This window comes from Cottoperca gobio, chromosome 20, assembly GCF_900634415.1.
Source record: "Cottoperca gobio chromosome 20, fCotGob3.1, whole genome shotgun sequence".
Classification (NCBI taxonomy): domain Eukaryota; kingdom Metazoa; phylum Chordata; class Actinopteri; order Perciformes; family Bovichtidae; genus Cottoperca; species Cottoperca gobio.
In genome coordinates this window covers 7,071,753-7,086,466 of record NC_041374.1, presented here as the reverse complement: position 1 = coordinate 7,086,466, position 14,714 = coordinate 7,071,753, and positions in this window count along the sequence as shown.

Genomic DNA, 14,714 nt, shown 5'->3' with positions numbered 1-14,714 from the left:
ATAGATTTGTTTTTTTAAAGATACTTAAAAAACAAAAGGTTATTTGAAAATGATTGCATGCTGCATATTTTTCCTGATAGAAAGATAGAATGAAAACCTTTTGAGATGTTGTCATAACACATTGTATCTCTTTTTCCTACAGGATACAAATGCACATTTTATTCTGTATCCTGTAATTTTTCTCGCACAATTATAAATAATATTAAGTGTCCCTAACCTTGTTGCAGATACTTGAAGCATTACGTTTGCTATTGTGTAGCACGTTGCCATAGAAACCAGACAAATTACTTTATTTTTTACAAGCTAGGTTCCCATGGCAATGGTGATGCCACCCATCCCCCTAAAAATCACTACCATCCACAATAGTGCACACACACAACAGTACATGACATATACACACTCTCTCTATTTCTCTCTCTCTGTCACACACACACACACACACACACACACACACACACACACACACACATACACACCTGCTGACTCCCAATCTGCTTATTGTTTGGAGGTGTCTGAAACAGTGACATTAAAAGCAAAAGAGGCAAAGAGAGAGCAAAAGAGCAGGGAGTGGAAGAGATGTGGAGATAATAATGAGTGCAGACAGCCTGAGATCATATTCTGTCTGTCTGTCTGTCTGTCTGTCTGTCTGTCTGCCTGTCTGCCTGTCTGCCTGTCTGTCTTTGTATTCAGACCCATGAAATAGCCAACCAGCCCTTTGGTCTGTCTGCACGGGACCAACTAATGGCTCCTTCCTCTCCCTAGATATCATAAATTAAAGGCTGTTTGGATTAAAATCAGAAAAAAACATATTTTTTTATTCCCTCAGCATGACAGTATGGTCGGATTTATAAAAAAGAAAATGTCTTTTAATCTGGTGGGCTTTGGCTTTCATTGGTGTTACATGATAAAAGACAAGTTCCCACTGTTTTATGTGAGGACTAGTAACACGTCCACATGCAATCAGGTAAATTAGAAAGAAATATTTGTATTATAGGTTTATTATAGTTACAATTTGGTGTTGTTGTGACAAAGCAATCTAGTTTTGTGTCATGTATCTTCATTATGCATTGGTAACTAACCTATATTCATAATTTCTACTGATAACGAACACTTAATTATCCTGTCAAGCATCAAGATGTCTCATATCATAGGCTCAATAGTGATATATTCTTAGCTGCCAAGATGGAAGTCCTGGACGTTAGACTTTCCTACTGGAAAATAAGTACCTTAATTGATAAAAAAAATAAACTGGTAACTAAAATAAACTTGCAAAAATATTACAATGTGTATTAGTGACAGCATGTGCCACTTCATATTCAAAAGCAGGATCATAAAAAACTGAAGAGTATTTCACTTATCACTTCAAAGACCACATCGACATTTAATTAAAGTCATTTGAAAGAAGGGCGAGGAAGCAAGTAATGCTCATAAAAACTGACTGTCTAGAAGGTCTTGACCACTCGACCCTCAACTGCTTATTCAAGGCGTGAACAAGCACATGCAACTATGAGTCAGCGTGATTAGAAAAACAATATGCCCATGACGAATATTTCCTAGAAAAAGTTAGATTAAAAAAACATCTGCGTGCATGTTCTAATCCGTTATTCAATTAAGCCTCAATTAGCCTTTAATCCCCATTACCAGTCCAGTGAGAGACGAGCGGTGAAGGAATGAATGAGTAAGTGTCTCCCCGGGGAGGAAGGAAGAGCAGAATAGGAAATGAAAGACTGCAGAGATATAAGGGGCTCGGGGCAGTTTCTGATAACAAAAGTACTAATTACTGACGCTAAATGATTTATAGAAATCACAATGTGTGTGGTGTGTGTGTGTGTGTGTGTGTGTGCAGGCGTGTGTTGGGGACAGGGTGGGGGGAGTGGGGAGGATAATGGGGTGTGGAAAGAGGTAGGTGCAGAGAGTGGATGGAGTCCTCTGAAAGCATGTCCATTTTTACCAGGCTATTTTCTGCAACTACAGAGTCGAAGGGGGTAAATCCTCTAGGGATTGAAGACTGTAGCCACTTACACACTTAGACACTTTCACGCACGCACACAGTCACACACACACACACAGGCATACAAGATTGACAGATGAGAGAAATAGTATAGGCAGCAAAGAGGAGAGCACCTCCTGTGACTTTACTTGCAACAGCCTGTCATTTTGCATGTGTCCATATTTGGCATGCACATTTAATTTGCTCTCGTTTGTCCATCTGCTTGACATCGTCCCTCCATTATTAAAGATAGCTATATGAACACACAGTTGGTCATCATGAATAAGGCTCCTCTCTCAGCTCCCACTCCTCTAAACTCATCCACCATCCTTATCTTCCAGCCCCCCATCCCTCTATCCATCTGTTTTGGTGGAGGCCATCCATTAATAAAGAGTTTGTCCTTTCATTTCTATTTCCCCTCCTTTTGTATTATTTATTTACCCATCCAGCTACAGTTATGGTGAGCAGATATGGATGCTGGATTGGGATGCAGCAGATCCAACCTTCTTCTTGGATCAAAGCTGAGAAAAACTTGATGAAAACTTGTGGAAACATGTATTCCACTAAAGCTTATACATATATAATATGAGTTATATATAACCCTAACCCTGCCACAATAACATTTAGCACATGCCCTGATTGGCAGCTCTTCTAATTTTATGATGTCAATTTGCAGAGCATAGGAGTTACAGCTGCGGAGTCACTTCAAATGCAGAAAACATGCCTTATTAGAGGAATTGTTGCACTCCAGCCCAGAAGATTCATAAGGCTGAACTTAGTTAGCCTGACACCGCCAGACCGAATCGTAAATGTGAATTAGTCTGGAACCTCTCAAGGTCATTTATTAGCAATTTCCAAAGACCGCAATCAACGGGCGTAGACCAAAATGCCTCTGGAAACAATTGGATAAACCTACAACTAATTAGAGCAACAAAATATGTGCTGAGCGACCGAAAATGTGAACAGACTACAGCGTGCAGAACAGGGAATTTGAGCGGAGTGGAACGGTGACAATCTCACTCATTGCTAACGTAGCTGTTCGTTCTCCACGCTCAAAGCCGCTCCAGGCTGCGCTGTTGAATATTGTTTTCAACTCAGATTTCCCCCTACTCCACTCAAATGGTGCTTTTCCAATCTTTACGATCACTCAAAGCGCTACAACACATGTCAGCATTCACCCGTTCACACAGATTCATACAGAGTCAGTAGTGATAACCATTCACACACACACTCACACACAGTTGGCCAGGCCATCGGGGGCAATTTGGGGTTCAGTATCTTGCCCAAGGTCTCTTCGACATGCTGACTGCAGGGGCTGGGGATCGAACCTCTGACCTTCGGACGACCACTCTATCTCTTGAGCCACAGCCGCCCTCAAATTACTCACCTGTAACGACCGTGGCAGTGCTCCAGGCCTTCTCAGTGTTTGTATGTTGCCGTGTTGTTGTGCTCTGTCACATACCGTTTCTCTTGTGTCCTAGGATCACTGCCTTCTCATCTGCCTTTCAGCCTGCCTAACCTGACCGCTCATCAACCATCCTCCTCGTCGCTACTTCGCTCCAGCCCAGCCACACTCCCGACTTCAGGTCCCCAGGTCATCCTCAAGACGGATCCTGTCTTTGTGGCTATCCTCCAGAAGGGTCCCATCTCTGTCTTCGTTCTTCAAAGGGATCCTGTTTACGTCACCGGCCTCCAGAGCAGTCCCTCCTTTGTCTTGGACCTCCAGAGCAGTCCTGTCTTCATCACCGACCTCAAGATGCGGTCCTGCCAACATCGTCGATCTCCAGGTCGCCCGCCAGAGTGGCCCCGCCTGTCTGCCTGTCCTCAAGAGTTGCCCGTCTGGTTGTTCTCCTGCCCATCCTCCAAACATGCTTAGCCCTTCAATACTGCGTCCTGGTCGTCCTCCAGATCTGTTCCCAGGACACTTTCACTCCAGCCATGATCTGGCCTTTAGCCTTTTCATCATTTCCTCCTGCAAACCTCTGGACATCATTCCCCCATCTCGATCTGCCAACCTCAGCAATAAACCCCACTCCCCGTGTCTGTCTGGTTTTTTTTCATCCAAAGTTTCTACTGAGGTTTTCAAATGAAGCTTTGATTCTCAATTTGAATAAATTTGAATAAAGTGCTGGTTGTGAATTTCTTTAATTATTACATTATGTTTTTTCAATAAATTCTGACTTGGATCACACAATACACAAAAACAATCCTACCCTCCCACCACTGGAATCTTATTCTGCAAATAGTATATTACAGAAATACTGGGTTTAAACAGAGTGAATAGACATGCTTTTTTATAAAAGCTATGCAGCATTTGAATGTTGATTTAGAATATGAATGTCAACTATATTCTTGGTCGGGCTCGGGCATGCTTTGAACTTGAAATTGGAGCAGAGCGGTAGATAAGGCAACGATCCAAGTGTATCTGCCAGAGCAAAAAACTACTCAGATTGGAACTGGAGCTCTTCATGAGCCCATATAAGTTGCAAACCTCCAGACCAAAGCATTTAACTGGCCCGCAAATAGAAAATTCAGAGCATATCTATGACTGATCATTAAAAGAGGATTCAAAATTCTCCATTTCCATACTTACACCTGTATTAATTGATTGCTTTGGCCATTTGAGGGCAGCAGAACAAGCTGTAAACACAACATATTGTCACTTTATGAAGCTGATTTGGCCAATGTGTTTGCAAACAAGTGCTCCATCCATTGCGGAACAACATTATCACTCATATGTTTCATGTTTTTAGCTAACTGATGAATAGAAGTCCATTATTCACTGTCCTTTAAGCTCTGTTTTTGGTCTCAACCAACTCCTGAGGAAAGTATCTGTCTCTTTAGTTTCTAAATGCTCCATATTTTCATCAGTTAATTGTAGTTACTGTGGAATAAAAGATAATTCAGATATGGTCTGGATCAGGTTTCTTCAAGATTTGCAAAACACTGCAAAAAATAATGTCCTCAATTTCACTGTTACCACCTCCATATCTACTATTAATACATGTCTATTTTCCTCATTGCTATTTTGTCTATTTAATGTCTGCATCCTCTTGATGGTCAGCAGCATTCATAATTTCTAAATGTAATTTGGACATTTGGCTCATGATGCCAGGAGGGATGCTGTAAGTGGGTGATGGAAGAGGGAGGTCGTAGGGAGGAGCATGAGATGAAAAATACAGTAAAGTCATCTTCATGGCCTCTTAGAGACTCAAATATTGGATTACAGTTACAGGCCAGAAACAGAGAAGATAGATGCAGATGGATGCAAACATAAAGCTTATCACGTGACTCACTCTTCTCTTTCACAAGATTGATAGCTGAAGGCTCTGGCTCCCATTGTACGTTTGGAGACTCTAGGAACCACAAGTAACCCTGCATTGTTGGAGCGCAATGCTCAATTTGGGTTATAAGGTACTATGAGATCTTTAAAATAAGCTGGAGCCTGACCATAGGTCAAGAGAAGGATTTAAAATGCTGTTCTATTCTGGATTTTACCTGGAGTCAGTGCAGAGCAGCTAATACAGGAATAATATGATCTTGTTTCCTAGTTCTTCTCAATACACGTGCCACAGCATTTTGGATCAACTGAAGAGTCTTAAGAGATTTTTTAGGGACAACCTGATAATAAGGAGTTGCAGTAATCCAGCCTTGAAGCAACAAATGCATGGCCTAGTTTTTATGCATTGTTTTGAGAAAGGATGTCTTATTTTCGCAATGTTACATAGACGAAAAAAGGCAGTCATTGCAATTTCCTTTATGTGAGAGACATGATCAAAGATAACACTGAGATTCCTTATAGTGGTGTTGGAGGCCAAGTTAATGCCATCCAGAGTTACTATGTCATTAGAAAATGCATTTTGGAGGCTGTTTGGGGCAAAGTACAATAACTTCAGTTTTGTCTGGGTTTAACATCAAAAAGTTGCAGGACATCTAAGTTTTATTTCCTTAAGGCATGCTTGAAGTTTGGCTAATTGATTGCTTTCATCTGGCGTATTGATAGATATAGAATGTCCGTAGAAATTCCGAATACGTTACGTTTTCCATGTTGGGTTTGAAAGCGTAAGAACAAGGCTTTCAAAGGCGTTATAGTTTAGTTTAGTTTAGGTTTAGGATTGATGTTCAAAAATGAAAATGTTTGTCAATTAGAATATTCGTCGATTACAATGTTCGTCAATTAGAATGTTCGTCAATTAGAATGTTCGTCAATTAGAATGTTCGTCAATTAGAATGTTCGAGAATTAGAATGTTCGAGAATTAGAATGTTCGTCAATTAGAATGTTTGTCAATTCGAATGTTCGTCAATTAGAATGTTCGTCAATTAGAATGTTCGTCAATTAGAATGTTCAAAAATTAGAATGTTCGTCAATTAGAATGTTCGAGAATTAGAATGTTTGTAAATTGGCATGTTTGTCAATTAGAATGTTCGTCAATTAGAATGTTCGTCAATTAGAATGTTCGTCAATTCGAATGTTCGTCAATTCGAATGTTCAAAAATTAGAATGTTCAAAAATTAGAATGTTCAAAAATTAGAACGTTTGTCAATTAGAATGTTTGTCAATTAGAATGTTCGTCAATTAGAATGTTCGTCAATTAGAATGTTCGTCAATTAGAATGTTCGTAAATTGGCATTTTCGTCAATTAGAATGTTCGTAAATTGGCATGTTCGTCAATTAGAATGTTCGTCAATTAGAATTTTCGTATATTTGAATGTTCGTCAATTAGAATTTTCGTATATTGGAATGTTCGAGAATTAGAATATTTGTCAATTAAAATGCTCTCAAATTTGAATCCCTATATTGGGTATAAGGGAGGAAAATAGGATAATAGGATCTGATGCACTTCCATGATATTAATTGGAAAACTAAAGAAAAATCTTAATATTGTTATAAGTACCAAGTGTCACTGACTTTGTGTTGTGACAATAGCTACGACATATGCAGACTTAGGGTCAGCTGCCGCACCAACTTCTACACAATGGCATCAAAACCAGGTGGTTTTTCCACAAAAAGAGGGGCCGTAGACGTTGTTGGAGATTAAAGGTACCAACACTGAGTGGCTTTCAGATAGAATATCTTCCTTTTAATCTCTGTCTTTCCATCCTATGCCACTCACTGTTTTTGGGACAGATCGATACTAATCAAATATTATTTCTCTTTAGACGCCTCATGAGTATGGAGTAGTCGTCGCAAGCGAGAGCTATTTCAACTCCCTAAATGACATGACATTTTGAAAATGTTTTCCACAAATCTGTTACTATGAGATTTTTACAGGGATCAGCAGCCCTCCACCAGCAGCGCCAGCATGGACCAGTACAACATCCCCTGCTAGGTCACTCCTGCTTGGTACAGATGCCAAGAGCATCCCATCATACTGGGGTTCGCATCAGCCGTATCCAGTACCCTCACCATCCAGGAGGACCAGAGTCCATCGCAACCATAACTCAGCTTGTCGGTTTACGAGGAAAATCCACTAGTTGATTGAGGCTCAATCAACAAAGGCAAAGTTAGACCGGTGAGGAAAATGAAGATGGACACTTCTTACAGAGAAGCCTCACAGAGTAGTTACAGGTTGGTGTTGTATAACCAGAGTAGTTAAGTAAATTACTTAACGAAGTACTTTACTTTACTTAGGCGAGACACCTAAGACAAAAACGTTTTTTCATGCAATGGTCAATTGTCATTGTCAAGTGTTAGCATCAAAATACACTTAAAGTATCAAAGTTAAAAGTACAAAGAAGGACAACGGTTGAGTCCAGAGTGACCAAGGACAAATCAGGAGAAAGGAGCCAAAAGGACAATGAGGTAGCCAGAGTGACGAAGGGGTAGCCAGAGCCAGGGTGACATCAGGAGTTTTGTAGGTCATTAGTAACACCTGTGGAGGGATAAATCACTTGCCCAGTATTACTTTTAGCTGTTGACCAGAAGAGAGGAGAAAAAACTGGTAGTTACTTTTCCCTCTTATGTGATCCTTCCGAAGGTTTCTCCCAGCCTTTCACGTTAAAGAGTTATTATGGGAGTTTTTCCTTGCGGGAGGTGTCGTAATCACTTGGGCTTAAAACTACTTGATAGTTTCCATCCTGGGCATTTAATAGCATTTATTATCACATAGTATATCATTTTACAGCTAATAATAGATAGTTTATAGAACAGAATATAAAGTTTGGTGTTCAGGCATTACTCTTGACATGTAATTAATATAATAATAATACATAATAATGGACTTGTATTTTAAATGTATAAATAAATATATTAATGTAATGTAAGGTCTGCCATTCTATGTATTGCATGTCTCTTCAAGTCTACATTACATCTCACCATTTGTTTTTCTGTAGTGTTTACAGTTTCAATTGTGCCCATAAAATTAAAATATAATACACATTTAATTCAAGCGTCTAATTAATTTAAAGAAATGCTGTAAAGGAGCCACAGTAAAAAATTATACATTGTTCCATGCGTCATCTGTAGCCACATCTGCAGTCCAACAAAATTAAAGAAACAGAAGCAGATCTTGTCCAGGGTTAAGACTGCTGGCCATATCAAACTAACTGTGTGTAAAGGTAAAGCACTTTATAAGTAGAATTTCGATCTCGAAGATTGAAAAGAAAATATTCCTGCAGATTTGATTTTCAAAATTGAAGGTCATGTAAGGTATAAAAAAAAAGCCTTATTTGAAAATAAATAAAGTATGATAAGTCCTAACTTTTAAGTTGATGTCTAGACACATTAGAAATTATTATCATTATTTTAACTCTCAGTGTATTCTTATTGTGTTATCATTTCACAAAATGTAATCAAAAGCAAACTAAATGAGTTTGCATTACAAGGTTTTGCTTTACTCGTGTGAAGAGTCTCAATCTAATGTAAAGCACAAGAGTGGGTACACTATTAATTGCGTTTTTGTACGTATGGAGATGCATGACAGTGGTTCTCTTGTGGAATGAGTATTCAATAATACTCATAATAATCCTGCAATAGGGTCCCTTGAAAGTGCATTAATCAATTTTTGAATGATAAACATTTAAACAAGTTGACGGATACACAGACACCACCATATCACGCCTATACAGTAAGTTCTTATGGCGAACACGATTCAGACTAGAAATATTTTTGCATAGTTAGCTTGCTAGCTGTTCACAAAGTTTGTCTGCAACTTCCCTTTGGTACTGGGTAGCTAGTGGTTAAGCTAAAAAAGGGTTGATAAGAGCATTTAAATTTAAAAGAGGGAGGGATAGGAGTATAAAAGACTGTGATTGTTTGAACAAAACTAAAAGTCCCAACCAAGCTTTGCTTTTCCTATAGTGATATTTCAACATGTCTGCTGTGAAAAAGGCGTATTGTTACACTTGCTGTTAACATGCTGATATTAGCACCTGGCTACTGTTAAGCTCACAGTCTACATAGCATGCTAATGCTTCAGAATCAGAAATCCTTTATTAGTCCCACAAAGGGGAAATTGACCTTGTTACAGCAAAAGAACAAGAATCTAAAGTGGCGAGTACACAATAATTAAATAGAATAAAAGTAATATAAGTACAAAGTGGTTGATAAAATGTTGTAAAAGTGAATATTGCGCATGGCAGAAATAATTGCAGAATTTATAAAAAGTGAATATTGCACATGGCAGTGATAATTGCAGAACATGCACTTAATGTGAGGTGACGCTTACTTATTCATGTTAAGTGCCCATTTGAACACCCACTAATGTGGTATATAGACTTTTTAAGTGGAAAGTACTGATCTACAGCAGTATATTTTAGAAAATATCTGCTCCAAGTGTCAACCTCCGGGTCTGAAAAGTGAAGCTAATGCAGAAGTGCCTTTCATTCCTCCTAATATCCAGCATGAGTTGCAAAGAGAAGTCCAATTGTATTGAAGTCTTTGAAAAAATGACCCGATTTCTCACTTGATTTATTACCTCAGTAAATATTTTCCTAATGAGTTTATGGCCTCAATCATTAGTTTCAAGTCTTCTTCAATAAAGCATGATACTCATTTAGTAAATTATGGCCCCATTTAGAGTAAAAAAAAAAAAAGATGAAGCAGTGTATGCTTTAGTGCAGGGGTCGGGAACCTATGGCTCTTTCGATGACACAATATGGCTCGCAGACAATTTTGGGCTGACATTTTTAGTAATCAAGTAATAAATAATTATACTGTGTCATTTTAAAGTAAAACTTTTAGCAGCAGCTTTTTATTTTTTAGTTCTCCCTTCTCCTTTTCTCCGCCCTGTCTATGACTGTGGGTGTGTTTCCACATGTGTGTTTCGGCAGTGAAGCCCCGCCCTTCGCGAAACCGAGCAGAGGAGAAACTGCACAAAGCAAGCAGCCAGGGGTGTCAAACTCAATCACAGAGAGGGCCAACATTAAAAACTGGGACTACGTCGAGGGCCAAACACGGTCCACATTTAATGAACAGGATACACATATTGGATGAAGTGCAAAAAGATATGGAACATATTTAAGTCAACTGCAAACGGATTGCTGAGCAGTTCAATTTAAATTTCTGAGCTGCAAAGTCGGCAAATACGTTCAGTTGATCAGCAGAATGCTGTCGGGAACACAGCGGTGGAGATGTTTGTCAGTGTTTGGAAACACGCAGTGACCAAAGTTTCCTGCTGCATCTGAGTCTCCCACAGGCAGCTTGGCTTGGAACGCTCTCACTGCATCATACATGTCTGTGATCACATGGCCTTGAAGCTGGAGGTTTAACAGTGAGATGCATCGTTATGTCGCACAAACAGTCCAGCTCTCATCGTCCCAGAGATCTGTGGTGTGTTTCCCTTTGCTTTCCAAAAACTGGCAGATTTCCTCACGCATCTCGAAAAATCTATTCAGCACTTTCCCTTGACTCAGCCATGTTCAGAAAAGACTTAAATGGACTCTTATAATGTTTCCTTTCTGTGTTACGGTGCTTATTACATGTTCCATCTCCAGAGCTTTACAACACAGCGCTTCCTGGTGTATGATGCAGCTGACGTGTATCTTCTCCCGCATCCTGCCCACTAATACGCTCTTTTCATCACATCGCATGATCTCCATCTGTCGTCAGTCCCGTCAGTTTGTCCCGGGACAGTTTCATTCCTCACACATTTAGATACTTCCTCGAAATATGTATTTTCCCGTGGTTGTGCCATGCATTGATTTAATTACCAAAACCGGCGGGTCAGTTATTATAGACATGATATTTTCTCGCGGGCCGGATAGAATTGCCTTGAGTTTGACACCCGTGCAGTAAACACTGAAACGTGCTCATAAATGAGATAAATAACATAAGCGTTTAGTTTATATAATAAAAGAGCACCTGTTCAATGAAACACTGATAGCGCTTTTAGTAGAGACGTGTTATACTTAAAAATGCGAGCATAAAGTTGCATTCAATTTTATTAAATATATGGCTCTCAAGGAAATACATTTAAAAATATTTGGCTTTTATGGCTCTCCCAGCCAAAAAGGTTCCCGACCCCTGCTTTAGTGCATGGATGCTTTATGATTGAAGTTGGTACCACTACGATTGTCAGGCGTTCAGTTGTACTTAAAGTGCTGCATGGATGACATATTTTTGTAGGCCAACCCATATGTTAGCTTAGCCTGGTAACCTCCACAAAAAGACAATGGGATATTTCTGTTCAGCAAGATAATCTTCAAACAAATGAAGATTTGACGTTAGGCTATAAACAAACCACATGCATAACTTTAACGTCACCACCACTAAGCTAGAGACAGACTCATGTTCGGCATAATGACATTTAGTAATTTAGCCGCTTGTTAGCAACCGCCTTTTTTTAAATATGTAAAAGCTTCAAAATTCCCAAGTGGGGTATTAACTGACTATACTATTGTATGTTGTAGAAAGCGTGAACATTTCTTAAGCTTGTGTTAACCACAGACATGCATCAGGCATCTAACCAAAACCCATCCAAAAAAACGAGAGACCCTGAAGTGCAAATAGGCTCACCCATTTCCCGGGTTTTAGGACTCATTCCTGCTGCACTTCATTGGGAAAGCACAGGTGTATATAATATAATTAATTATGGCTGAATTACGTGTAGCAGCTTCATTTTCCGGGTCCTGCTGTTGGGCATGCTGGCTCACTGTCACATTGTCATGGCTTAACTGGGACACTTCAACAGAAAGGAGACACAGTTAAGGTTATTAGTAACACCTGTGTGATTCCTACCACCAAAAATGTCTGCTGTGAAAATGGTCTACTCAGGGGGTTTTGTATTAGAAAGTATAACTTTGGAAGACTCATTACTTATTTGGCCAACTCAGACTGTCGTGAACACATATTAGCTTTGTCTCCTATTTCCTTCATTGAAGCTGCACTTGGAAGAGAGCCAGTGAGAAGGAATAATTACAGCGGCCATTAACTCTTCCAATGAGCATATGGGCATGTGAGTTATGTATTAAGATGAACAAATCTGAACCTATCCAATAAACCAGGACACAACATCTCATTACCATATGTTCAGCAAACAAGCTCCTAGGCCAGATTCTGTTCTCGTTACCACGTGTTTGTTACAGAGCTAATTAGACTTGATACAATTTAGTATGCGCGTATTGAGATATAGGTCATAAAATGACCCCAGGTCTGCTAATACAAACATGCCGACTCTATTGTTTTGGTTTCAGTTGTTTGAACTGTGAATGATGGAGCATCATTGAATTCACAAAGTCAGCAATTTGATTCATGCATGGGTCCCTCTGTTCTGATGATATAAGAAATTTCAATTGCATGTGTCTTGTACAGCTGTTAACATAAACTAACACACAAAATATGTTTCTGCTGCTCTAGTGTTTCCTTTACCACCTAGTATTTGTTTTTAATAAGTAAATTAGGTGAGTGCTAATTATGTAGCATTAATACAAAATAAAACAATCCCTAAGTATTCTTCAGAGCTTAGATAAAAAATAATGACAACCATTATTTATTATTACTTACAGCAAGCTTTTCATTGCTGTAAGTTTTTATTCCTTTTGCAGTCCCTGTAAAAAAAAGAAAAAGAAAGGAAATTAATTTTGCAATGAAACAAAAAATCACTGAAATTCTTCTATATAGGCTATATATAGGATATAGTTGACTATGAAAGGTCCTGCTGTAGGCAAATGTGACTTTCTGTTTGTTCAACTTTCCAGAGTTGGCTTTTCAGCGGGTGTGTCGCTGAGTGGGGAGAACCTGTTAGAAACAGGAAGCGGTTGGTGGTGAACCGTGGGGCTTCTGCTTACACTTGAGTCAACCAGTCTGCCGGCTGCTCGGGAACTGCCGGGGGACAGCGAACAGGAGTTACTTCTAATCGGCCCGCACCGGCTACAGGGGACTTGCTAACAGCTACAGTAGCCGCGATGCTAGCCCTCTAAAACTCGCCTCCAACCCTGCATATAAACTACATTTAATACATGTACCATTAGGAGACCTGTAATACACAACAATATATTTATGTGTTTTGGGTGGGTTTCATTGAGAGTGGGTTTTAATGATACAGTGATGTGTTTCTGAACACTAGGTGTTGGGGTTCATACACCTTTGCCATCCCCCTTGGGAATAATTTGGAGGACATACAAGACAAGGTGAATTGTTTTTTGGTCTGGCCATCAGACCATGTTTGAGCCTATGGAAGCAGAAATAGCGGCTGCTTTTTGAGCTGAGCCTCACTAGCCTCTTTCTGCTTGGTTTGACAAATCTGCAGGGTTAACATAATGGGGCATAAGGCTGTGCTTTGTCATGTACCGTAGGTTACAAATGCAGTACAAAATACATAGGAAACTCTCAACATAAACCCAAAACTGAGGATAACGCAATGAAGAACTCAAACAGGATTTTAATGTCCGAAGCAAAAATGCAGTTTCGACAACCCTGAAACACATCTGTAAACTTCACCTTTGTGAGGCTTCTTTCAAAATCCACATGGCTGTAGGAAGCCTAGTGAGTATGATGCTCTCTGATACTCCCTCTTGGTAAATGTACACGTTACAATACTAGATTCTGTGATAATAATCCTTGCGGTAGCAGTAATCGATATTTTTTTATTACCAACCGTGTAAATGAGCTTAAAGAAGAGGGATTGTTGGACTTGCATTCAACAGGTGGCTAGAAACCTGACTCCAAATGAATGATAATGTGTCTGCTGGATATATATGCAACTTTTTGTTTTTGCACTATGAGATGTGATGAAATGTCAATGTTGTATTAACAGCTTGTTCTGCTGCCCCTAAAGCTGCTTTCACATGATCAGCTGTAAAACAGCTCAGCGCTGGCCGTGCTGTTGTTTTCCTATGGCGAGAGCGGTGCGGAAGCACTACCCTTGGCACGGCGCAGCGCTAGAAATGGCCACCGAGCGCTGCGCATTTAAATTCTAATTATTTCAACTTTGACCTTGATTGCTGCTAAACTTTCAAGTACGACCTTCCAATGAGATAACAGCCGTATGAAGAGGCACAGTACCCAGAGAAACCAAACTAATCAGCTGCCTTCAACGCAAGGCTCTGTGCCTGACCTCGCGGTGAGCGCAGAGAACATTTCCTATAATGTGAAGGCAGCCCAATAACCTTTGATAATGTATCATATATAATTCCATAATATTTTTTTGACTTCATGTAACCTTTAGAAGCAGGGGAGATATAAATATAATGCTCAAAGAAGAAAATCTTCTAAATTAGTAGTACCAGTTAGCACAATGTATTCAGCACTTTCTGTAGAGTCATTCTAGGGGTCAGTCTTTGCCC